The sequence below is a fragment of the Panthera pardus genome, unplaced genomic scaffold (assembly GCF_024362965.1).
Source record: "Panthera pardus isolate Hobbes unplaced genomic scaffold, ASM2436296v1 HiC_scaffold_1, whole genome shotgun sequence".
Lineage (NCBI taxonomy): Eukaryota > Metazoa > Chordata > Mammalia > Carnivora > Felidae > Panthera > Panthera pardus.
In genome coordinates this window covers 69846888-69859894 of record NW_026526654.1, presented here as the reverse complement: position 1 = coordinate 69859894, position 13007 = coordinate 69846888, and the positions used below count along the sequence as shown (strand labels likewise).

Below are 13007 nucleotides of genomic sequence, written 5' to 3'. Positions count from 1 at the left end.
GTGCTCTGCAGGGATAGATTGTTTCTAATGCACCTGGCCTCATCTTGAGCAGCTCATAGGCCAGAGGTTTGTATCATCTGAAGGCTTGTTCATTTGCATGTCTAGTGATTAGTACGCACTGATGACTGGGACCTTAGCTGGGATTATCAGGTCAGAACACCTACACAATGGCCTGTCCTTCTGTTTTTGGCTTTCTCACAACAGGGTTCCTGGGTTCCAAGTGTCCTAAGACAGAGAGCCAGATGAAGCTGTATGACCTAACTAGTCATGCAGCATTATATCTATCACATTATGTTTGTTAGAGAAAAATCACTAAGGCCATCCATATTCTAGACAGGGGAATTAGACTCTGATCCTTTAATGAAGGCGTGTCAAAGAATTGGCAATATTTAGTTTAAAATCACCACACATATTAACTTCCGATAAACAGATTTATAAACAATGTATCGTATATTAAAAATATTTAAACATAAGAAACCAAACAATCATCCTCTTTTGATATGAGAATGACATATAAAAACCCAAACATTTCAGGGGCACCAGCGTGGCTCAGTGGGTTAAGTGTCTGACTTGATTTCAACTCAGATCATGATCTCATGCTTCATGAGAAGGAGCCCCATGTTGGGCTCCAGGCTCAGAATGCAGAACCTGCCTGGGATTCTCTCTCTACTTCTCTCTCTCTCTGCCCCTTCCCTGATCATACCATATGCACATGCACTCGCTCGCTCGCTATCAAAATAAATAAACAAAAAAACCCCACCACATTTCATTGTTACAGCAAAGCTAAACCTAAACCAATCTGAGTAGGCAGTTTGTCTCATAATCTTTCCCTCTTCTCCCCCTTGTCCATCCTCCCCCTCCAGATCAGGCCGCCTATACACAGAAACCCCTCTCTCCCAATCCACGTAGGACCCCTAGAGTGGCTATACCTCCAGAGTGATGATCAGGTCCTAAAGGTTTTTTCTGTTTCTTCCCTGAATTATCCCTGACTTTGTACCTCACTAGATCATTGGCAAGGCCATCAGTTTAACTTCTCAAAGTTAGTTAAAAAGCAAAATGCTACAGAGATTATTCCAACAAGTAATTTTATAATAAATTCATGTTACATAATTAAAACAAAATGACATTTCTTTAAGAGGTCTATATGCTTTTAGATAACAGGATCGTGACTTAGGCTTGTTTATTCATAAAACTCAGTAATTCTAAAGGGATGGTTGAGATTTTAGGTATTTTATAAAAAATTTTCACGTTGCCTTGAAGGTGATATACCATTTGATTATTACAATACAAAATTTAAATGATTCTTCTTCCACGTTTACAATGTATATTGCAATATTTTTCTTTAAAACCAATACACCTAGTTATTTGGTTGGCCAAGGAACAAGAGTTCTCTCTCTCAGGAACTGAAAATATTACCTTTCTTTGAGTAATCAAGAGAAAATAATTTTTTCTTATAACCTGGTATCTTTTTAAATTCTCCTAAAGCTGATATTATTATAATTTATACATCTATGATGTTCTCTTAGATTTCTTTTGTGACTTAGAGATAGAAATAGTGGTCTTGGTGTAGAAATAGAATTTTAATAATTCATACTCTCCTAAAGGCTGTCTAATACCTCTACACATTTTGGTAATTTTGCATAATTATTTATAATTATACTGAGTCAAAATCATACTGTGAATTCATGGTATGGAATACAGATTTTAAAATAAATACACCTAGACAATGAGCAAACATACATTTATGAATCCCTTGTTTTGTGTATTAATGATTTTTGAAGAAGCATACTTGTTTTAAAAAATGAAATGAATTAAGTATATCTTTGTTTTTAAAGTTTCTTATACAGCAATGATAAAAAAAAAAATTGACACAGTGTTCACATTAAACTAACAGACGTTGTTATCAGGCCCCAAACTGGTCCTAATTCTGTGACTTCATAGCTACCATGGAGGCAGCCCAAAGGAGCTTAAGTAAACACTTTCAAATTATGTAATGAAGTTCTGAAGGAGGAACAGCCCCAACCAAACTGTGCCATATCGTTGTACAGATGCTATTTTTCTTTATGCCAGAATGCTTATTACCCTATCTATAGAATGACTTCATAGTAATAACAACATGAAAGAAAATTAAAGTAGGCAAGTCTATTTCTAGGCATCGTGAATGAAAGCAGGGTTGGGGCAATTATTTCAAAGTAGTTATCTAGTGAATGTTTTTCTTAATCTTATAAGCTAAGCATTTAGTAAGCATTTTGGAAAGTGCTGTAGTGAAAATGGCACATTAAGCAATAAATTCAGTATGATTTCAATAAAGAAATAAATTCAATAAATAAAATATGATATTGCTAGCTTCTAGTAATAATGTTCTATTTACCACTACATTAATAATTAAATACAATCTTACCTTTTTTTACTAAGTAAAATAAATCTGGATCCTTCCTTATGCTATTTTTCTTCACCTTTCTATGTGTTCAAAATATAATTTATTTTAAAAGAAATACTGCCAAAGTCAATAAAAAATACATTTCTTCACCAGCTGAGTAAGCATCATGGAAAAGACAAAGAATATTAAGTCCTTGAGGTAGTTAAGTTATTAATATGAATATATGAGCAAAAATGCAATTTTATCAAATTACACAATGAGTCTCCCTATTATCAGACTGACAAAGATTGAAAATTCAAGTGTTAATAACTAGTGTAGCTAAGAATGTGTTAAAACTTACAGTCGCATTTATTACTATATTACCTTTCTGGGGTCTTAAAAATGTCCAAATCTTTGATATAGTAGTTCCACTTCCAGGAACCAATCCTAAAGAAATAATCAAATACAAAGTCAAAGACTTATATATATATTCAGTACAGCATCTATACAGAGGAAACAATCTGAATATTCAACAGTAAAGGAGTGGTTAAATGAGCCATGGTATATCAATCTAATGGAATATTATGCAATCACTAAAAGTCTTAATGCAGAAAAATACTAATATTTAAATTTAATGTACAGTTCAATTTTTTAGGCTATAAAACTATCTCTCCTCATTTATTTGAAGATGTATTCATTTATATGCATAGTAAAAGGATGGGTAAAAATACAGCATAGTGCATTATATGTGGTTATGGTAATTTTTCTTTCCCATATTTTCTAAAATGAGCACAAATTATTTTAACAATCAGAAAAAAATCATTAAAAGATTTCCTCCAAAATACATAAATCAAATGACATATTTACATTCTTATGTAACACTAGGATATTTAATAAAGTATCAACATATTACTCTTTATAAGTATTCTTCATTTTACATACTTATAACAATGTTTTCTAAAATTAAATTAGATAAGGTATAGGCAGGAAGTACAGAGTATTATGTGAATGGTGTAATTTGACGGGTTACCTTTGATGGAAAAGTTGATTTAAGAAAAATTTAGCATAGTCATAATCCATCTATAAAGCTATAATGGCTAGATCTATTTTATTAAATTTTTTAAAAAATTTATTCATTTTTGAGAGACAGAGAAAGACAGTGTGAGCGGAGGAGGGGCAGAGAGAGAGGGAGACACAGAATTCAAAGGAGGCTCCAGGCTCAGAGCTGTCAGCACAAAGCCTGACATGGGGCTTGAACTCACGAATTGCAAGATCGTGACCTGAGCCGAAGTCAGACGCCTAACCAATTGAGCCACCCAGGTGCCCCTTGGCTAGATCTATTTTATAAGTTTTTTAACAGTATTTTTAATATTTATTTTTAAATTTTGTGGTTAAAGACATAGCAATTAAAATTTACCATCTTAACCATTTTTAAATGTACAGTTCAGCAGTATTAAGTATATTCACATTGTTATGGGTAATAGTGTTGTTAGTTTCATAAAAATAATACATGTTCACTGATAAATAACTTAATGTAGAAAGTTACAGGAAGGTTTTTAAATATCAGATCCCAGATTTTACTATCAATTTTAAATGAATATCATGTTAGGCATATTTCTATGCATTTATACAAATAAGATAATCTATTTAAGATCAGAATATGTACTTTACATTTAAGTTAAAAGCATTAAATTAAAATTTTTAATTTGGAAGTGGTAAGATAAACTGAAGTACTTGCTGAACTTTTAGAAAAATGTTTCTTTACTACAAGAGATTTTATTTCTTAAAATATCTGAAGTTTAAAAAAGAGTCTGGAGACTTTTATATGTTTCAAATTTAGAAATGCTAATAGACTCTGCTATGAAAAATATATTTTTACATCATTACATCATTATTTTTACAAAGTTGAGGTTTTAATGTCTATTTGTTTTATAATCCTAATTTCTTTGATCATTTGGTCTTGATTTGCATTTTAATCCCGTGCTCACAATATGCCTTGGTTCTCAGTATCTTAGTTACTGAATTTTGATTCATCAGTTATCTGCCCTTCACTAAGTAATTTTGGGGTTTTCTTCTATATGGATCCAAGGATGCTTGTGTTGGTCTTTTCATCAATTCTCAAATGACACTTATTTAGATATAATAGTTTGGGGTTGTGCTGGCTTTGCCTTAAAACTGCAGACATTTTTCCTTTGTTTTCTGACTTTGAATATTGCTTAGAGGAAGTCTAAGGCCAGCATGATTTCCTCCCTCTTGATAAGTTATTTAGTTGTCTCCTCGAGGTCTGAAAAGGTTTTCCTTCATTCTTTATGGTTAGTAGCTTAACCAGAAAATGCCTCAATACTGAATATTATGTGTCTAATATTTTTCTGCAGATTCAGTTCTTTTCATTATTTTGTGGAAATTCTCTTCTGTTACATCTTTACAGTGCTTGTTCTGATTCACTTGTTGCATTATGTACTCAGGGAGATGAATCAGGCTTTATGTTATCTTTGTCTCACTTACATATGATCTTCTTTGCAATTACTTTGTTCTCCTTTTCCTCTACATTGACTACAATTTATTAAATGCATTTATCAACTAGAATGTATTGAGTGCCAGCACTAGTGGAAAATAAGAACATATTCCTACATTTATGAAGAGCTTTTAGTTAAGGATAGGGGAGGGAGAAATAAACTTAAAACAGTGTCAGGTAGTAATAAGAACAACACCAGGTAGGAAATTGGGAGGAATGGGGGAAGGAATTGTGCATTTTAAATGGAGCATGACAGCAGGTCTCTCTAAGATGACATCTGAGAAGAGATCTGAATGAAGTTAGGCGTAAGTCAGGGGAAGACCTGGGCAATCCAGAGGCAGAAAAGAGTAAGTACAAAGGCCCTGTAAGTGGGAAAGTGGTGTGTTCAAGACAGAATGATCAGAGCCAATTAGAGCCAGAAAGTGGTGAGAGACGAGACTAGAGAAATGGACAGGCCAGCTCACAAAAAGGGTTGTAGGCCCTAGTGAGGAGACTGAATTTTGTTCCAAGTCTGATGAGGAGCAGGGAGATGATGTATATACTTAAGAGGAGTTGTTCTGGTTGCTGTTAAGAATTTCAACAGCAAAAACTGAGTACAAAGAATTGGTCAGATAGGTGCTATAGAACTGAAAATGCAAAAAGGGAGTAGTGAAAATAAGAGTAACTTCAGGAAGCAGCCACTACCCCCTAGAACTGGATAAACAATATATCATATTGAAACTGTTTATATCATCTCTTCTCAGAGATGAGGCATGATCATCTAGGAGAAAAGAAGAATGAATTGACTCAGGGAATGTGCTGGGATTGCCAGTCTTGCCTTTTGTTGACAATCTGATTTCCAACCGTATTTCATTTCTTGAAATTCCAAATGTATTTGTTTTCAAATAATAGTATTATTTTGGCCTTCATTGGCTTAGGTTGTAGACATTTTTTTTTTTAAAGGAGTTTTTACTGTTGTTTGTTTTTCCTGTATTGTAAGATATTTGGAGAGAGAAATTTTGTGCTCTTCCCTTACTCCCCATCTTTATCTGGAAGACTAGATTAATGTTTTAAAATAGATTATAATTCATATTTTTTCAACTCACCCTCTATATAGGAATATAACAGTAAGATGTCATAGTAATATTATATATTGTCATAATAGCCACCATTTACTAAATGCCAATGTGCAATGCACTTGATAGGGACTTTACATACATGATCTCTAAAACTTGTAACAAGCCTACAGGGTAAGTACTGTTGCCAGTTATTTCCACAAGAAACCTTTTTTACTGATGATGTCAGATCACAGAGTCTTACCTGAAGCTTACAGCTGACCAAAATAAACAAGGTAAGAACAAATTTTTCTCTCTTCTGTGGTTATAAAAAATTAGTACATAAGAGGGGCACCTGGGTGGTTCAGTTGGTTAAGCATCTCTTGATTTTAGCTCAGGTCATGAGATGGAGCCCTGTTCTCACAGTTCAGAGCCTGGAGCCTGCTTCAGATTATTGTGTGTCTCCCTTTCTCTCTGCCCCTCCCCCACTCACACTGTGTCTCTCTCAAAAACAAACATTTTTTTAAAAATTTAGCACATAAGAGACTGTTCTTTTTGAAGTAGAAAGTAATAGTTTGCAAAAGTATACCACACAAACTAAGAGCAATTTTATGGACAGCTTTTTGACACTATACTGTATGATTAAACTCTTGGTGGGAAAGGTACTAGCTAACTGACAGATTCCAGGAACTTGGTAAATTGAGGTGCACCTTCTCTATCTCCATCATCCACAAACATGCTGAGAGCCTGCTATGTTAAAATCATTACTAAACTATATTAAACCATTATAATTTTACAAGTTATAGGATATGTATCAGTATTTTTTTTTTTTGGAAACTCCACTATTTGGATTTATATGATATCAAACTTTTCTATTGTTCAACAATATTTATATTGACATGACACTGAAAACATATCACTGGGACATGAACACATATCTATGACAAGTAATGGATTTTTCTGATTAGAAAAGTAGTACATGTAAGTGAAGAAAATTTTGAAAATATGTTTAAATTTTTTTTTTTAACGTCTATTTTATTTTTGAGACAGAGAGAGACAGAGCATGAATGGGGGAGGGTCAGAGAGAGGGAGACACAGAATCTGAAACAGGCTCCAGGCTCTGAGCTGTCAGCACAGAGCCCGACACGGGGCTCGAACTCACAGACCGTGAGATCATGACCTGAGCCGACGTCAGCCACTTAACCGACTGAGCCACCCAGGCGCCCCTGAAAATATGTTTAAATAAAATAAGTAAAGGAAACACCTTTTGTAAAGGACAGCAGAAAAAAACCAATAATTCTTTTATTTACAGGCAACTGACTATTGAGATTGTCCTAGTTCCATGTAGTTTATGAAGTTTAAACTATTTGAGTACACTTCCTTTTTTCCTAACACTATATCACAAATGTTTCCTCAAATTATTTAAAACTCTTTCAAAAATATTTTCAATGGCTGTATAATGTTCCTTGAGTAGTATTTCCTTTAAGTGGTCATTTAAACTATTTTCCTTAGTTTCTTATGAGTAATATTACTATGAACTTTTTTATACTTACATCTGTTTTAGCATTTCAGATTATTTCCTAAATTAGGATAAATTCCTAGAAGTGAGCTAAAAGGCCAATAGTTTTAAACTTCTTCATATGGTAAAACATTTGCTGTAAAAAAAATCTTTTTATTTTTTTTATTTTTTTAATGTTTACTTATTTCTAAGAGGGAAAGACAGAGCATGAGCAGGGGAGGGGCCGAGGGAGAGGGAGGCACAGAATTTGAAGCAGGCTCCAGGCTCTGAGCTGTAGCACAGAACCCCACGTGGGGCTTGAACTCACAAGCTGTGAGATCATGACCCAGCTAAAGTCGGACGCTTAACCAACTGAGCCACCCAGGCGCCCCTTGCTGTAAAAAAATCTTTTAATTAATTTCCTACACAGTTTTATATTGAAAATAAATCTAAGGAGAAAATTTTATGTGGGGTAACTTTTAAAATTGAGATGAGGCATGTGGGTGGGTCAGCTCGTTAAGCGTCTAACTTCATGATCTCACCGTTCTTGAGTTGGACCTGACAGCTCAGAGCCTGGAGCCTGCTTCGGATTCTGTGTCTCCCTAACTCTCTGCCCCTCCCCCCCCCAACACTTGGTCTCTCTCAAAAATAAACATTTTTTTTAATTAAAAAAATAAAATTGAGATTAATATTTAAGTTTGGGTTTAGTGTTTTGGTTTTAATATCTTACTTTAAGGAAAAATCCACTCTTCAAAATATCTACTTGTTTTTGTCAGGTTCAAAACTTATACTTAATTTGAGGATGTAAGTTTAAATATATACTTATTTTGGCCTAATGCTATTTTTCAAGGCATCACAATCTCTTTTTTCCTATTTTCAAATATACTCACCCAACAGTGTTGCCTCCTGACTTGTACATCACATGTATATCACTAATTCATGGTATAAATGTACACTTTCATCTGTGGATGGAAATCTAAAAAAAATTGCAGGCCGGGGCACCTCCATGGCTCAGTTAAATAAAACTGCAGGCCAACATCATTCCCAAACTAAGTAAACTTGGCACAAGAGTTTTAACAGCGCCTAAATTAATATTACAAAACAGTTCTACTGTGCAAGACTGAAATACAGAGCATATGAACAGAGCAGATTTACCTAATTCTAAAACTGATTTAGACTGGTGATAGGATTGCAAAACTTGAGGAAAATATCCAGAAGAAATCTAGTCTAAGTAAATAAAGGATTACTGCTTTATTAATTCACTCACCAAATTCTTATTAAACATCTTTTGTGTATCAAACATTTGCTAGGCACTGGAGTCAACTGAAAAAAGATCTTCCTCCTATAAGATACATTCTAGTGGAAGAGATAGACAAAAGCAAATGAATAAATAAATAGTCCTAAACTATAATCTAGTCACTTTCATTACCAATATTACTTAAGTGAGAAAAAGAAATGATTTGGGTTCTACCCCAAGAATTTTTAAAGTTGTATTAAGAAAAACATTAAAGATTTTCAATTATTAGGAAATATAGACATCTCTACATCCAGATACCCTATAGCTCTTTTATGACTGGTCATTGTCATCCCCTTGTAACCAGTACTTCCCCCTCCAAAAGAAAGGATAGACTAGAAAGAGTATCTAGAATTTGGCCTTCCCTTTATTACTCTCTTTACTCTGGTCTGACCCAATCTCTGATATAGCAATGTTGAAGTAGAAAGTGAAACATTCCCAATTTGGGGAGTAAGAAACCCTAAGTTTTAGCAAGTGATAATACTAAAAGAATTGAAACCTTAGATGAAACATTTCATTTTTGAGAGTGCCCATTTCCTTTGCAAACTGATGGATTTTAACTAAATTATCTCTAAAATCACTTCAGGCTCTAAATATCACAATCCGTGTGTCTCTGTGTTAAACATTTCTTCCATTGTGCTCCTATTTATCCTGGGGATGGAGAGGAAACGGCAGAAAGAGGACAGAGGTTGGAAAGAATAAGACTGATCCCTGTTTAGTAAGAATAAAGGATTTAGTAAGAATAAATGTTTATAATGAACATTTTTTCATGTTATTGAATATTTTTTAAGACATGTTTTGGGGCGCCTGGGTGGCTCAGTCGGTTAAGCGGCCGACTTCGGCTCAGGTCATGATCTCGCGGTCCGTGAGTTCGAGCCCCGCGTCGGGCTCTGTGCTGACAGCTCAGAGCCTGGAGCCTGTTTCGGATTCTGTGTCTCCCTCTGTCTGACCCTCCCCTGTTCATGCTCTGTCTCTCCCTGTCTCAAAAATAAATAAAAAACGTTAAAAAAAATTAAAAAAAAAAAACACGTTTTTAATATCTGCATAGCATTCCAACATAGGGATATATACCAAAATGTATTTATCCGTGCCCTCATTCTGAAGATTTTTTTTTCCCAATTTCTGCAGTATTGTAAAGGATATTTTAGAATCTATACTTGTCTCCTAGTACCCAAAATAAATACTATTATAGGCTTTCTCGTTTTATTCCTTTTGTGTGGAAAAAAAAAAATCACTCTGATTCCTTCTTCTTATCTATTCCAGCCTATATATGGCTTTCTGATAATATAAAAAAACTCCACTTTGGACAATGTTACAGAGCCTGTTCTTTCTCCTTTCTAAAACAGTATCATCCCTGAGTGAGGTCCATATTTCTGCAGCTCTCCTGCAGTAAAAGAATGAATTAAAGCCAATCCCGTGCCTGCATCAAGTCTGGATGATGTATATTTTCGCTTTACCCATAGTTGAAATCCATGAGATTAAAGCCCCAACAGCAGACAAATAGGCAAATAAATATTCATTTCTGTTAGCTACACCAAAAATGTGATTTAGTGTGTTAACTATGACAAAGGTAACTATGACTTTGGTGATATTGCCATGATTCTGAGCTTGCTATAATATTAATGGTTACGCTGAAACATTGGAACACAAATATACAATTAGGAGAAATAAAATTTAAACTTGTAACTATTAAATTCAGTGAACAACTACACAATCTGCTATTTAGTTTTCTACTTTTTTTTTTTTTTTTTTTTTTTGCAATATGGTACATTATTTCAGTAGATCTCACATTCTGCACTAGTGTTGGTACTTCTCCCCCCATGAGCAAAGGGATCAGGTGACACACTGCTTTAAAACTACCCTAAAAAATGTTCTGAGTTAAACACCTTTTCAACTTAATAGTTTTTGTTCAGGAGAAGAGTGAAACTTCTGATGTGCGTCTTTGTGAACTGGTGCAACTTACATACCTTTTTTCAAAACTTCAAGTTACTTTTAACGATCTCTGTAGAATGAATTTGGAATCCAAACCAATACTCACATGAATGATTGTTTCTACCAATAGCTATGGACATTACAGTCATCAATAGAATTTTAGTGACAGGACCTTTGAGGTTACACAATCCAACTCTCGTCTTACAAATGAGAAAAGTAAATCAGAAAAGTTTTTGTTACTCATAGCAGTAAGCTTGGAGTGGGTGGGGGTAGGCAGGGGATCCTAACACTCTTTCAGCCTAATGCATACCAGAGGTATTTATTAGGTTATAAGAACACTATATAGTAACAGTTGAACAAATCTAAGAAAGAGATCTGATTTGTATCCTAAGTATACATTTTCCCTCATCATCAATCACAAAGCGATGCTTGTGTGCAGTAAAATCCAAGAGAGAAGTTGGAGTTAGTTTGGCAGAACTAAGTATTGCTTAACTCCTAGGGTGAAAATTTATTTTATTTTATATATATATATATATATATATTTTTTTTTTTTTTTTCATATGGATATCCATATTTATCTATACCTGTAGCTTCTTAATCCTGCTTCAGGAAATGCCATTTACATACATTACAATGTAAATAGTGCCCACCCGCTGGAGTCATGCATCAAAGGGACACTGTAAATACAAGTTTTATGTATCACATTAATTAGGGTAGGCTAATTGCCATAACAGATCAACACCCAAATGTATAATGGCTCCAATTATATTTGCTAAAATAAACAAGTTTCTTGCTAAAATAGACAAGTAGTTCAGTACTTAGTTTCCAAGGTTTTCCAGTAACTAGGCTTTCAGTACCAAACTTCCAAGGCCTCCTGGAGGGTCTTGTCTATGAGAGTCTGTTAGAAGGCAAGTATTTTTAGGAGACTAAAATGTAGTACACAGAACTGCTGTTCTTATTCCATTGGCTCTAACTTGGTCACATGCCTACACCCAACTGCAAGGGAAGCTGGGAACAAGTTTATCTTTGTGGCCAACAAGAAATGAGAACATGGATTTGGATGTCTAGGAAGAGTTACTGCTCACTTGAGTGCTCTCTCTCTGCGCACACACACACCTCCACACACAAAATCTGAAGTAGACACTAAAAAATAAACACATGATTACCTTCAGACAGAACAAACCGTGAAAGAACGGGGCTTTAAGAATTGCATTCACCTCTACCCTTTCCCTCCTGCAGGTGGGACTGTTAATTACTGCCTAACAATAACCAACTGGCAGCTGAAATCTAAAACGGAGGGGAAAAAAGCAAATTTTTGCAATTATTATATATATATATATATATACGTATGTATATATACGTATACGTATATATACGTATATATACATACACGTATATATATACGTATACGTATATATACATACGTATATATATACATACTTGCACCTATACATACCTATAGGTATATATTAGTTGGGGGTTGGTTTGGTTTTCCTATTCCATTAATTAGTCAAATTTAGAACGAAGACTCATGTCTAATTACTTGTTTTAGGGACAAAAGACCACCAAGCTCCCCTTTAATTACACTATTAGTAAATAATGTTTGAAAAATATTTAACTTTTTACACAACAAAGATAGCAATTCCACCGATGAAGGCAATAGTAAGTTTAGTGAGTTTTTTTTCCTTTGGATAAGTTGTCACTGTAACCCTGAAACTGTTCTTAATCACTCAGTTTTTAATAGAAGCACTGCATGGCTGCGTTTCTGAAATCATAAACAGGAAGTGTGATATATAAATGTCAGTAGAACTAAAACTCAGTTCTTTGGTTTGGTATTTTTCTTCCCCCCATATTTTCATGTTAATGTCTGATTAACCCTCTTTTACAGAGGAGGAAATGGGAATGACGCAAAAACTGCTACTGCGTCCTTAGAAATTGTTTTGTATAGGTTGCCCAAATTTATTATTGCCAGAAGACAGTGTAGATGGGGAAAGAGGCCAGAGAGTATATGACTCTTAATTTAACTCTTCAAAAATCCATTATAGAAAATACTCTTACACTTTGTACATTTTTTTAAGGTATCTCATTTTGTTTTTTTAATTTATTTAAATTAAGTTAGTTAGCATACAGTGTAGTATTGGTTTCAGGAGTAGAATCCAGTGATTCATCACTTCACTTTCCACATTCTTATTCTGACCTCAGCAATTCCTTGAATGTGTTCCACTACATTAATTCCTTCATGAGACAACTAAGGAGTAGCTTGAGTACTGCAAAAATCAGGATGTTATCTCTGGTTCTTCTCAATGAAGACATTAGGGGTCTTTCTATGGTTGGTGATATTTTCTACATAATACTGTTTCAGTTTCTTTGCTGCA

The 13007-nt window shown here is 34.3% G+C and overlaps 1 long non-coding RNA gene across 4 annotated transcripts in view; it reads right to left on the bottom strand.

Annotated features, from left to right (window-relative positions):
• Positions 1-327: 327 nt before the first annotated feature.
• The window catches only part of LOC109265975 (uncharacterized), a 38284-nt gene continuing 25604 nt past the window's right edge, over positions 328-13007 (bottom strand). For 3 of the 4 annotated variants that reach the window (XR_002079441.2, XR_002079442.2, XR_002079445.2), the window contains 2 exons: positions 8674-8762; positions 328-2806 (listed from right to left, as the gene is read on the bottom strand). This is a non-coding gene — a long non-coding RNA (uncharacterized LOC109265975). The remainder of the gene's footprint in view (positions 2807-8673; positions 8763-13007) is intronic. The other variant, XR_002079447.2, reaches the window with a different exon arrangement.